Source organism: Pleurodeles waltl, chromosome 12 (assembly GCF_031143425.1).
Source record: "Pleurodeles waltl isolate 20211129_DDA chromosome 12, aPleWal1.hap1.20221129, whole genome shotgun sequence".
Taxonomy (NCBI): Eukaryota; Metazoa; Chordata; class Amphibia; order Caudata; family Salamandridae; genus Pleurodeles; species Pleurodeles waltl.
Genome location: NC_090451.1, coordinates 489,693,831 through 489,707,463, shown reverse-complemented (window position 1 = coordinate 489,707,463; position 13,633 = coordinate 489,693,831).

Genomic DNA, 13,633 nt, shown 5'->3' with positions numbered 1-13,633 from the left:
TAAGTCGTCTGAAACCGCTTAACATTAGAAACTGCTTCATTTTTAAAGACATCTTAGAACAAACATGTAAAAATAAGATAGTCTCTTCATTTTTTTTTTTTTTAAAGTATATTTCATTAACATGTAGAAGTGTATTACCTTAGTAAAGCAGAACATATTGCTGAATTGAGAGTTGTGTTATTTTTTTTAAATTATAGTTTTCAAACGTATTTAGAATAATTCTTGCACCACCCACCTAGACAACTATGCCAATAGTGAACTAAGAGGCATGTCATGTGCACCCTCTGGGTGGCTTGGGTTGCTATTAAACCTAGACAACATTATAACCAATTAAATCAAACACAAGAGAAAGTTTTGTATTGCACGCATCTTGAACTCTTGTATTTTGACGTTCTCTTATATGTGATAACGAAAAAAACAGGTAAAATGAAAAATACAATTGCCTAGGATAACACAAGTTTGTCAAGTGGGGAAGCTGGGATTGATCCAAGGTTTTCTGATTTAACATTGTGCAATTTAGCCACTAGATGTACATGCTTTGCTACACCCATCTTACACACCTTCCTCACCCATGACCTACACCTTGCTGGTATTGGTGTGGCCCTCAGCTTCTTTATAGTTCATACTTTACGGCCCCTGGGAAACATTTGCGAGTACCCATGGTCTACAGGTTTTAATTATTTTATGTAAGGTGGTAACAGCGTAGGCTGCAGTTGTGGTTCTATCCTTGAGCTTAAGGAAAGAATCATCAACCCATACATTGCCTTCTCTTTCTTCCATTAGTGTGTCCTGTAAATCTATTTTTTCTTTCTTTTGGCCTCTTCTTCTATGATCAGTATAAAATCATGCAGCTTGTCAGTATCATTCTGGGGATGAGGCAAGATGGTCGCCGGATTAAGTATGGTACATTGATGTATGTTAACATGACGACTGACCAAACCTACCTCATAAAGTGTTAGTCTTTCGTCCAATTTTGAGTTTGCATTTAGTTTGATAGTATATCTACAGAGTAAGGTACATACAGATGCACTTTGTGTCCAAGAATCAGTATTTCTGCACGTTTTAGGGAAACATCTGCTGTTACAGGTGCATGGAAGGCATGCTGGTAAGCTTCGAGCATCCATGTCTAATGTGGTGGAAAAAATGAACACAGGGTATTTTGCTTTCACCCTGGTGTTATGTAAGAGCAGCAGGTGCACCTCCATCTTGTTCATGTTCAAAAAGATTAAATTATTTAGTATAGCTAGGCATTTCAAGAGCAGGATCATCACAAAGTGCTTGTTTAATTTGCAAAAAAATAATGTGGTGTTCAGTTAACTATGGTAAAGTTTGTGGGGTGTCTTTAGTCGGCAGGTTTAGTAAGTGCTTCGAAAGAAGGTAAATGTTAGATACTTGTGTTGTAGGGGTTTGAAAGTCCAATATATATTTTACTCTTTGAGGGTCAAGTCTCTTTTCCTCCATCAACAGGAGATGTCCCAAGTAGGCAATCTCCTGTTGAACTGTTCTTTGCGAGCCACTCACCTGAATTCCAGGAGTTCCGATGGGGTGATGGCAATTCCCCAGTCCCTGTGAGGACTAATGTGACTGTGATGAAGAATACATTGCCCTCTCGCAAGTTCTCAAGGGGAAAGGGGTTTTGGGAAGAGAAAAAGAGAAAATACCAGGTTCTGCTTAATGGACTGCAGAATTGGACAGCTGGACCCTGGACTACATGTCATGTTGGGCTTCAGGACTTCTGATTTCTCAAAATCTAGGTTTTTTGGATTCTGGGATGCAAAAGATTTACTTCATTAATACATTGAACTTGCATAAACTGTTATACATTGCATAATGTCAGTTATTGTTGACACATTGTGCATATGTTTCTATAAGGTTGAACAAGTCTGTTCCTCTTTTTACAATACTTTCAGAGTCTCTGAAGCAATGTCCAAACTCAAAAACAATCAACTTGATTAAAGGGTTTCTTTGTGTTCTGGCATAATCTCTTGCCAATAATAGTTCTGAACTTGCTCTATTTCCAATCTCCTAACTCTCAGGGGAACACTTGTTACATGAAATACGTCTTTCCTTCATGTCTGTTTAGCAGTATCTTGGATTCCTACCCAAACAATGAAACACGCTAGTTCTTATTGTCATAAATTATTTAAAAGACAGAGCTCTGTTTTGTTTTATTTAAGCAATTAATCTTTCTTTACCTTGAAATGAAGTTAGTTGCTTGAAAATTTCAGAAGAATCCAAACTAGGATTTTTCATCTTTCTTATTTTCTCTTTTTTACAGGAAATACAGGATCGTCAGCAGAAGACAGAAGCGGAGAGCCGGGACACAGCAGTAAGCCGACCAGAGGTCAAGGATCGCCGCAACTCGACTGGAGGCTGTCCGGAGGACAAGAGATGCTTGAACTTTACTGGAAGCTGGTTGAACGAGGAACAATGGAACTCGACTGGAGGCAGGCTGGAGAACAAGGAACTCAACTTGGCTGGAAACAGGTGAGCAGAGAAATAGGCACAAAGCCAGGCAAGGCCTCAGACTCACAAACATCTTTAAATAATAAAATGTGCACGTGCCTTTTGGCAGTTGATTGCTTGTTAAGGAAATGAGCAATTATCCTCCTAATTCTGGCACATGTTCAATACAGATCACATTGTGGAGAACACACGTTTTGTCAGTTACAGTTGGAGCAGGTGGAATACAATGTGCATAAACAACAAGCATTGGTTATAATAAATGAGACATTTAACAAGCATTAGTTATTGCAAACTTGATATTCGAGGATGTAATTAATATACCCAAATAAGTCTGAATGTTGCAAGCAACAGCATCTTACTGTAATCGAGCTCTTGGATGTGCTGATGTTCCCACAACATGAACAAATTGCAATGTAGCAGGAGATACCTTGTGGCCATGTTTGCCAAGGGACTTAAATAGGGCAATGGTGTCAGAAACACCGTCTGTTGTGCTGGTGAAGCCCAACATTATGTAATTTATGTATTGTATGAGAATAGTGGTTGGTGTCAACTGAAAGGTGTCTAGTTGTGCTTTTAGTGCCTGCAAGTAAAAACCACAAACTTCCAAACATCTTCCTTAGTGGGGTCATCAGTCTTTTTAAATACAGGGAGGGGTGGGCTATTGCATGGGGAACCCTGTATCCCTCTTATCACTTTGTTTCAAATGACACCTTGTATCACTATTTCCATTCCCTGTTCTCCTTCTGGTAATATTTTGTACTGTGGCACTTGTGGGAGAGGAACAGTTTGTTTCACTGTTATTTGTATAGGTTCTATTTACCTCCCACATCATTTTTACTGGAGGCCAAAAAATTGTTGTCTACCTTGTCAAACACCCATTCAGGTACTGTACTTTGGGGTTAGGCTAAGTAGTCATTAGTGGGGAAAGGAGAGTTTTTGGTACATTCAAGATGTATGCCAACTATGGTGCATTTTATTGTTGCATGCAGTTGTTGAAGTAAATCTATGCCCAACACGTCAAGGGCGCATTTATCTGTTAACACAAAAGAATGTTTGTCAGTTATTTGGCCAATGGTATATGTCAATGGGATTGAGACAGAGCTAAGTATGGGAATTCTAAAACAACCCCACAGATGTATTATACCTTACCTTCCTAAAAGGGGTGCAGGAATTTCACCTTTTGTCCTTCTACCATCACTTCAATAGGGGGCTCTCGTGGATCTACTGGGATCTCACCTGTTCCTCACCCACCCGGGCTTCTCATTTGGACAAAATCATAATCAGGCAAGGGAACAGCTAACGTGGGATCTGTTAGCCTGCCTATTAAAGTAGTTTTGTTTGTGTCCCCGGTAAATGGTGTCATTGGTGAATTCGACCGCCAGGGTTGTAATGACCCCCATGTGCCTTTTATCCTTATTCTGTTCTTCCTGTGCCTGGGCTCTCAGCATACTATTAGACAATGGCCAATACTTCTATTAGTGTCTTTACTCCCCATGTTGGCTCATAGGTATGGATGGATAATCTTATACATTCTTGAAGGCCATTTACAAAATAACTAGATAAGGCTTGTTGGGCTCCTATATCAGCAGCATACGTCCCACTATAGGCAGAGAACACCTTTTGTATTCAGTAAAAGAAGGCTGCTACATTTTTGCCTTTTTCCTATTTACCTTTACTTAATTTAGGCCGGTTTAATCTTTTGTCAGGCACTAATTCTTCTAGACATTAATTTGCATGGCAGGGCTGCTATTTCATCAGTTACTTGCCATCAGTTTTCTGGGCATCACCTGTAGTATCAATTTTGGTCCAGTCAACACCTTCAAAATGTTCTGTCCTGTACTTCCTCCATATGTAAGGTGGGAGAATGCAGAAAAACCTTTGGTCTATGTCATTCAATGTTGAACGGGCCTATGTGCAATATCTTTTCTGTCCTGGTATGCCATTCATCTGGGCTTTCCCTCATATCAGGATAGTCTTTGGAAAAATTAATGAGTTCTGCTTTAGCCCGGGGGCATGTACATGTTAACCAGGATTATTGACACTAAAACCTGGCCGTCATGGAGGCACTAAAGGAGTGATACATCTCAATCCATTAAGGATATAGTGCAAATGCAGTATTACATTCCGCATCCATCAGGCCTAATATCTCAGATTCATTACCATAAACTGGTCAAAATATTGGACAGCGTCAGGTCCTAAGACTGACCGTGTTTCAACCTTACCGAATTTTAGCTAATGCATAAAGGATGTGTAACCTTTCCCACTTATAACAGAGTTTTTACTGCATTTTCACAGGTGTTTAAATTCCTGTCCTCCTTATCTGTATATTGCTTAGTGCCATGTTTTATTCAGTTCTGAACAAACTTTTTAATTTTATCTTGCTTTTCTGATGTTATGGCAATTCTTAATTGGAAGCAGGTCTCCCCAGTATATGATGAATTTGGGGGGGGAGGGCATCCTCCGTTAGGTCTGCCGGTTCTTTTAATGCAGGTATATCAGAAGTAGAAAAATTCATAAGCCCTTTTCTTTCTGTCAAATTCCTTTGTGTTCTTTCTGTTTTCATTTTTTTTTGTCATATGTTTTTACCTTGCGTATTTTTCACACTTTTTTAGCACATCAAACTGCAACAATCTCACTTTCTTCTTTCAGTTCTCAAACATATACTCCCTTAGATAATTCAGTTTATCATGATCAAAAGTGCCATTCAATGGAAACTCTAATGAGGTATCTTTTCGCATTTATCGTATAAATGTACTGAAAATATACTGAAAAACAATCCAGTCTCCATCCCTTGTTTAGTCATCATTTACATAATGTTTATTTACAACACACAAGTTAGTTGCTACAACTGCTCATTTTTACTACTCCTTTAACATAATTATTTTAGTGCTAAAATGGTGAATTTTCTTGGTCACAATGCAAATGCTTTCAGTCACACCACAAGCCACTAGAAATCAACAGCCCTGAGTGCTAGGCACTCTTGTTTCTTTCTCCTTCCCACCAGATCAGGGTGGTATCCTGAAACTGGTCCTCCAGCCTAAGGCCTTTACCAGGAGGCTGACCAGGTGTCAAGGGTGAGCCTTACCCCCCCTACTCCTCCACCTGGCCCTCTCCCTGAGCCTTCAGTGCCCCCTGGGAGGCTGGGTAGTTGGATAAGGCTGGTCATCCAGATTCCAGAAGATTTAGAACCATCTGTAGCCCTTTGTCTCTAGAACAGAGTTAATAGGTGAAAATAGATACTAAACTAAAACTAGTTACTCCAGTATCCACCTGCTAACACATGTGACTGTGATCAGTCAGTCTTCAAGTTGTGTGTAATTCCCATAAAGTTGGACCTGTGGGGATGGTGTGGGTGGTGATTTCTACTGTCTGTGTATAACCCATGTCAGGGGGATCATGAAGTCATCTTGACACTTACAGTACCCATGTGAAAGTCTTCAAGTCATAGCTGTGGTCTGTAACTTTTGTCTCATTGAATGTTGGGTTTACTGCAGAAGTTTTCCATAGCGTGTGCCAAATTCACTTGTATATACCAGAAGTGTCCCTGGAAGTTAGGAACATATAAAATCAACATTGAATAACATGATGGTTATCATTTAGGGATTCTGAGTAACATCAAACAGACAGCAAGAGTGAAGCTCGAGTTGTCTATGATGTCACTCAGAACCCCAAGGTAAGAAACATGTTATGTTTAGCCACCAAAATCATCTGCCCCTGATTCCAACAGCTACACAGGGGCAGAAGAATAATTGGGGAGCCATACATGCACGTCCCCTCTTGCCCCTGGCAAATGAAAAAAATAATACACAGCCTTCCGACACCTACACCAATTACCCTCCAAGCTTTATGCCCCCCTCCTTCCTTGCCCTCCCAAAGCAGAGCTCGCTGCTGTTTATTGGAGCAGAGACCCTGGCTGTACTGACAGGTCCTCAGAGAGCACTGTGAGAGCATCCTGGAATTGCTTTATGACATAGAAACAGTAGGAAACAACTTTGGTTTCCCATTGTTGCTACATCATAGCAATCCATTACCAGATTTAAAATCTGGTATTCACGAAAAGAAGCTCAGTGAAAGCTATTCACTCTTTAATGCATGACCAGGATACTTTCTTATAACACATTTTAGACAGCTAGATGGTGATGAACATTTCAAAGTTATATTTGATTGCAATGGTTAGTGTTAAGGGTGTGGTTTCCAAAGTCATAAATCATCTCAGGCAAACCACTGTGAACACTGCTTGATTAGACCTATTTAGCCACTCACAGCAAATGGAAGTATGAGATTAGAAGATATCCATATTTCCTTATGATATGGATTTATTGCCTCAATTGTAGGTGGTAAGCGTATTTTAGCATCTGAAAATCTGATTCCTTGAAAGTGTTGCTGAGGAAGTCAAAGGTGAGGCTGGCTTTTTGTAAGAATAACATAAGCACACCTCTATTGCCCAACCATATTGTTCAGAAAACCTAATCAAATTGCCTTAAGTATTCGTATATAACCACAACCATGTGAGCGGTAAATGTTATTACTATAATTAGTGCATTACCACAGTGTACAGTGGGAACAGGCAAGGAAGGCATGTATTCCCCGCTTATAATAAGATAACACTATCAGACTATGAGAATTTAATGTTACAAGCTTCTTCTGTGTCGAGAGGGCACACCAGGTAGCAGGCTGGTAACCCGTAACCCCTACGGCCCCACAATTTATTTCTCACCCTCAACCTCTAGGGTGCCACAAGACCATTTTTGGCCCTCCTTTTCAATTACAGGGACATACTCCAGATCACAAGATCAAAATTACCCATGAGGATCAAGAGAAGCGCTGTCACTATTCTCCCATAATGTATGGCACTAGTCCAGAGATTTAGTAGTACATATGTGTGTGAGTTAAGAAGCAAATGTGACAAATGGGTTAAATTGCATTCTTATGTATCTTGCATGATTACGAGTTATTGTGGATGGTGAAATCCTCTTCTTCATGACCCTACATGATGCCTGGAAGTGGGTACAGTCAAAGGGAGTGGAAATACCATGCAAGGAATATGGCTGGAACGAAGGCAAGAGATGGACTATGTAGCACTCACAGAGACGGAGTCCCAAAAGAACAAAATGAAGCCTATGAGAGAGCAGGTGGCCCAAGAGAATGCTAGATTGGTGGCTGAGGTGCTGACTTATAGCCAACATTATCCTACTGTGGACACATGAGAACAGGACAATATGCTGTGATAAAATGAGTGGGTCACATGACTTTAAAACTCAGTTTCCTGACATGTTGGCAACAAAGCTTTCAAGTCCTTACAAAACTGACATGATGAATCGAGTTGACTGTCTGATCTAAGCATAAAGACACGGACGTGGAGGATAACAGCATAGCAAACAACAACTGACGTTTTGCATGGAAAAGGTCACTCCCCTGTTTACTGCTATGGAAGTGGTCATAAACCCACACCACTCATGTAGTAGTCTACCATTTTTAGTTCTAAAGTGGCAGGGAGCTGGTTGCTGCTTAGCCGGAGCGGGCGGGAGGTGGGAATGTTGTGTTTTTCTTGTTCTTTTGTTTTTCTTGCTACTTCCCATCACTGAAGATCCTTGCAGCTTCCACCTTGCCACCCTGGTGGTTCTGGTCGAGGCACAGCCCCCCTGGTGTGCCCAATGTATATGATGATAGACTATACTATCTTTAGTTATGAGGGCCAGACAGCACAGTCCCCCAGACTTATAACACTGTGACATGGAATGTGCGGGGTATTTCCACTTCTATGAAGAGGCATAAAATCCACACTTATCTGAAACGTAGGCATGTGCCTATAGAGTACATTCAAGGAACACACATGAACAGCTGCCGAAACGTAGAAAAAGAAGGAGGTGTCAGATTGTTTGTAGCATGTACTTGCCATTCGCTAAGTGGTTCTGGTGTGGACATCCCCTAGCATGCCTTTTGTGGTTCAGTTTGGGAAGGTGGATCCAGGGGTCAGATATGTGGTGGTAAAGGGCTTATTAGATGGGGCCCGCTGGCCCTGATAGCAATCTATGCCTCAAATAAAAAATCTGAACTTCGTTCTGGACTCTTAATCCTTGTTAGATTACTGATTTACAGCCCACATCTATCTGCTGGGATGGATTTCAACTGTGTTAAAGATGTAAATGTGTCCAGGTCCCTCGTCCCCATTTCCAGGAACATAGAGTTCCTGAGTGGTGATGTATTTTAGGAACTGGATACATGATTGATGCTGACACCTTGAGAAACATGCTCCTAAATGATAGAAAGTATAGAACCTGCACAGCAGATTGGACTTTCTTCTGTGTAATCAACAGCTGGCAGTAGAGTCCCAGACAATGAATATCTTGGCTGCCCCTGTTCAGATCATAATCCTCCAAAGTAGGTATAGGCTGGGGGATCCCCCAACTGACGATACCAATCTGAATACTGAATGTTAATGCCCTAACTGATCCTCTATTTAGGGACACAGTGGGTAAGGCTACTGTTGGTTACTTCAGACAGGGGCTGGTGGAGGCCCATTGTCATAGGGAGTTTGGGAAAAATGCCATGGACCTTGCAAACCAACTTAACAGAGCAGATTTCAGGGAGTATGTGACAGACCAACAAGTGGAAGGGGATAGATCAGGATGCCTTTTGTTTTGGTTTTTAAGGGCAGAAATAGACAGGAATCCAATTGGAGCCATAAGATCCCATAGTAATATGGTGGCCAAGTCTCAGACTGACATAAGGCTGGTATTTACAGACTACTATTGCATTTTATATGAAGTGTCCTATGCCCAAATCAGACAAGACTGGGGGACTACCTGGTGAGACTTTACACCACCTGCCTGTACCCCCTGCAATGTCAGTCTCTGGAGGAATCCCTGACGTACATGACGTGAGTGAAGTGATAGATCCGGTGGCAAGGAATAAGACTCTGGGGACAGATGGTCTTGAATTCCACTTAACATACAAAAGAACTCTTACTCCCAAACATCTTAAAATGTATGAAACATCAGAATCACGGGTGCTAGCGGCCAGGCACCCTACAGGAAGTGTTCATAGTGGTCCTCTTCAAGCAAGGTAGGGTCAATTTAGGCATACAGTTGTGTTGTCCCCTGGCCATGTTACATAAAGATTACAAAATACTGGGGAAAATACTTGCAAACAGACTCAACTGGCCACCACCATCATGCACATCAACCAAAATGGTTTTGTGCCGGGCAGGAGTGGGTTCCTTAGTTTACATCGTTTGCCTATCCTCATGGTTAACACTAGAATGAAGGGCCTCGGACATATGCCACTGTACCTTGCTGTTGAGAATGGGTTCAAAACCCTTAGCCGGCCTTATCTAATGATGGTTTTGCAAAAACATGAAGATAGATCCCAATTTTTGTAAGTGGCTTCAACTACTGTACATCCTGCCTATACCTCAAGTTCGCATAGGACAGGTGATATCAGAGCAGTTTCGGACATAATGAGGTTCCAGACAAGGTTGCCCACAGTCTGCCCTAATTTTTGCAATCCCTTTAGAACCGTTGGCATTTTTTGTGCAGGAAAGAGGCAGATTGGGGGTGTTTCGCTTTGCTGACTATTTGCAGATCATTTCAGTAAATGGTGCCCTTGGGAACCTTGGAGAGGGCCTGGGTCCCTTCTGAAGGGCATGGCCATCTTGAATGATTTTGGTGATAACTTCTGCTGCTGGTCACCTGGGGCAAATCGTGTTTGTTCCAACTTTGATCGTTATTAGCAGTGGAGTGCACACTGCTCTCCAACAAGGGGATGGGACTGATATTCAAATACCTGGGAGTAAAAGTCTCTCATACAGAAAGGGATCCTTTTTAAGGGAACTTGGGTGGATCGCTCATGACGACATGGCAATCCATGAAATTCTGAATCTCCTTTCCTCTCTCCCCTAATGGCAGGATTGTGATATCCAAGATGTTGGTCCTTCCTAGATGAACTGCATGTCTTCTCTGCCTGACAGTTAAAATTCTGAAGAGGTACTCTTCAACCTAGTTTGGGGAACATGGTGGAAAAGAGTAATGCTACATAGGCTCCCATACCCAACAGATGCTGGATTGCTAGTGCCCCTAATTATGAACTATTTTACTCTGCAGCACAGCTGCAATGAATAATTCCACAGCTACAGGGTGGTCCAGATCTGAGGAGAGAGACAATGTTCTTGGGTGCCTACTGGGATCAGAGATTTCAAACTGGTTGATGGCTCTAATGACAGGAGGACAGGTGACTCATAAACTGGGAGAAGTAGCCAGGTACTTTGGCAACATTATCTCCAAACCAATAACAGGATATGCCACTACACTCCATTTCTGCCATTGTGGGACATTCCACCCTTCATATTGTTGGGGGCAATGCACGACAAAAAAGGCCCTGGAAAGAGGCTGGGAGTTTGTCACTTGGTGATCTCTACATTCATGGAATACTATTCACATTGCAAGAAATGCAAGATGAATATGGGCTAGGCCAGGGCCAACTCATTACATATAATGCCATAGTACATACACTCTGACACTTATAGGGACAGGAACAAGAGGAGCCACAGCCACTTGCATCTACCACAGCACATCTTATGCTGACACACGGCTATGCACAAGGGGTAGTCTCCGAGCTCTATGCATCACTGTTAACAGTGCATGCCACCAAAGCAAGACATTTAAGGGATAGATTGGTGCAATCCACGGGAATAGATATAACAGACAAGAATTGGACACACACCCTGAAATTTGTATAGTGTTGAATAATGCTTGTTTAAAATGCACCCATTTCAATTGCCCCCAGCAGACCTATCTAACACCCAAGTGAATAGATTTCATGTACAAGGGAGCCATCTTTAGATGCCCTCGTTGTCATGTATTGGATGCAAACTTCTACCACATGGTTTGAAGTGCCCAGTAATCTCATAGTTCTGGGAGGAGGTGCTTGAGGTGGTTAGGGAATTGACAGGGAAGGACCTGTCCCTGACTTCTGGGCCAAATGCCCCGAGCAAAGAAAGCTAATTATGTAATTAAAGCTGTACACCTGGCTCCAGTTCTGGTGAAGCATCACACTGCGATGACCTGGAAATCTTGCAGAGCCCGGGAAGTGGGCTTGTGGCTAAGGGACTCACTGAAACGGCTCCTGCAGAGTCTGCTGCAGTTGGGACTTCAGGAGGGAGGGGGGGAGGGGCATATGATTTGAGACACATTTATGGCTTAAGACCAAATCTGCTACACACACCCCTTGAGAGATCCCTGTAGATATCAGAAATCTTGAGAGCAGAACTGCTCCCCTGAGGGGCGCTTTGGTGTTTGGACCTGGGGGGAACCTGTTTACTGCTGCCTATAACACCCATCAACCTGTGCGGAAGGAGGGCTGCCTTGTTTGTACGCACGCCTGGAGGTGCTTTAAATCAGTACAATTTTTCCACTACGCTGGGCACTTTGGTGTTTGGAGCCGGGGGGGGGGGGGGGGGGAGCCTTTTTATTGCTGCCTACATCCCCCATCGATCTGTGTGATAGGAGGGCACCTGAAGGTGCTTTCAATCAGTGTGCTATTCTCACTGCGTGGACGCTTTGGTGTTTGGATGGTGTTTGGAGCCTGTTTACTGCTGCCTGCATTGCCCATCGACCTGTGTAGCAGGACTGCCTTGAATGCCTGGATCTGATTTAAATCAGTGTGCGAATTGCCGCTGCACGGGACATGCCTGGGCACATACCCGGGTGAAGACTGGGTCTGTCTTCGCCAGTAATCGGTCAGAAAATGCTGGGCTGGGCACCCCCTCTGTGAACTTAATATTGTGAAAGTTCAGCCCTGCCTATCAGCAATCACTGGGTTAGTTTGTTTACAACGTTTCTTTACGGGTGGCTCCTGAGTAATTGACTTACTGCAGTGAATTTCTCTCTGCCAACCAAAGGTGCCTTTCATTATTTGATCTTTGTTATGCTACGGGCAAACGTAAATGTTGGATGAAGGAACATCCAACTGTCACTTCTCCGAAGCCCATCACAATTGACAAGATGCTGCAAAAGGCGATTGGAGTGGTAGCTATGGAAATTGAACTTAACGGAAAGGCGTTTATCTTTATTACATGACCACCCTAGTTCTTCTGTGGCAGCCCAACTGTCATCTCTTGGAAGCCTTGAGGAACCTGACTGCTATTCAGGGATAGGGCTTTACAAGTATGATACTGCTGGGGACGATGATTATGGGTTGGGGCTATCTGGTATTGCCCCTACACTGGCAGCTAAGAGTGGGGCCTCTAGTAAACCTAAACAACCAGCGCAAGTCCATAAGGGATCAGGAGCAAAGGGGGCAAGCTGTCGTGGCCCCCATGGCTAGTAGGGATTTTACCACTGGGCAATCGCCAATGAGGGTAGTTACCAGGATCGACATACAGAACATGTCCTGGCGGCAGAGCTTTCGCCCTTGGTGCACACCTGGAAAATTTCGAACTGGCCTGCAGGGGGAATTTTGGGCCAGTCCTGTGTGCCAATTAAGACAGTCTAGTCGGTGGGAACCGAAATGGATGCTAGCCAGTGGTCTCAGTCAAGGGACACCACTATGGACTCTGTCGCAGCCCCCGCAGTATAAATGAGTTAGAGTCGAGAAACTTGAGAAACAGTTTCTCTCGGTCTTCTGGGCCGCTCCCGAGCCAAGTCGTGGGGAGGCCAATCTCTGCATCCCAGGAAGGAGGGGAGGGAGTATAGGTGGCAGAGAATGCTGCTGGGGTGGAGAGTGTGAGATGCCCAGTTATTAATTTGCCACCCACTTCGTGCCCTTATACGGTGGTTCTCTCTGGAGTCCCCAAGTTCAGGGCAGATCAAAGGGAGACAGTTAAAAAAACAAATATATGCATTTGTTAACACATAATAGGAACTCTCCCCATTCACTGGTGGACAATAACATGCTTACCAGACGAGTAAGCTGGAATGGTGCATGCTTAAAAGATCACTCCGGGGATTGTGTGATTGTAAATTTTAGGAATTTGTGTATGGCCTAGAGCATTTTGCTGTGTGAGACCCCAGGTCAGAGGGTGGCTGCTGGCATTTCTATAGTACCTTTGGGATACTTTTACAACCCTTCTCACCTTATTCCAGCTAGAAGACAGTCTTTACATCCCCCAAGTATTACAGCTCATATTCTTAATGCATTTTTCATATGGGTCAAATGCACGCATGGCTAT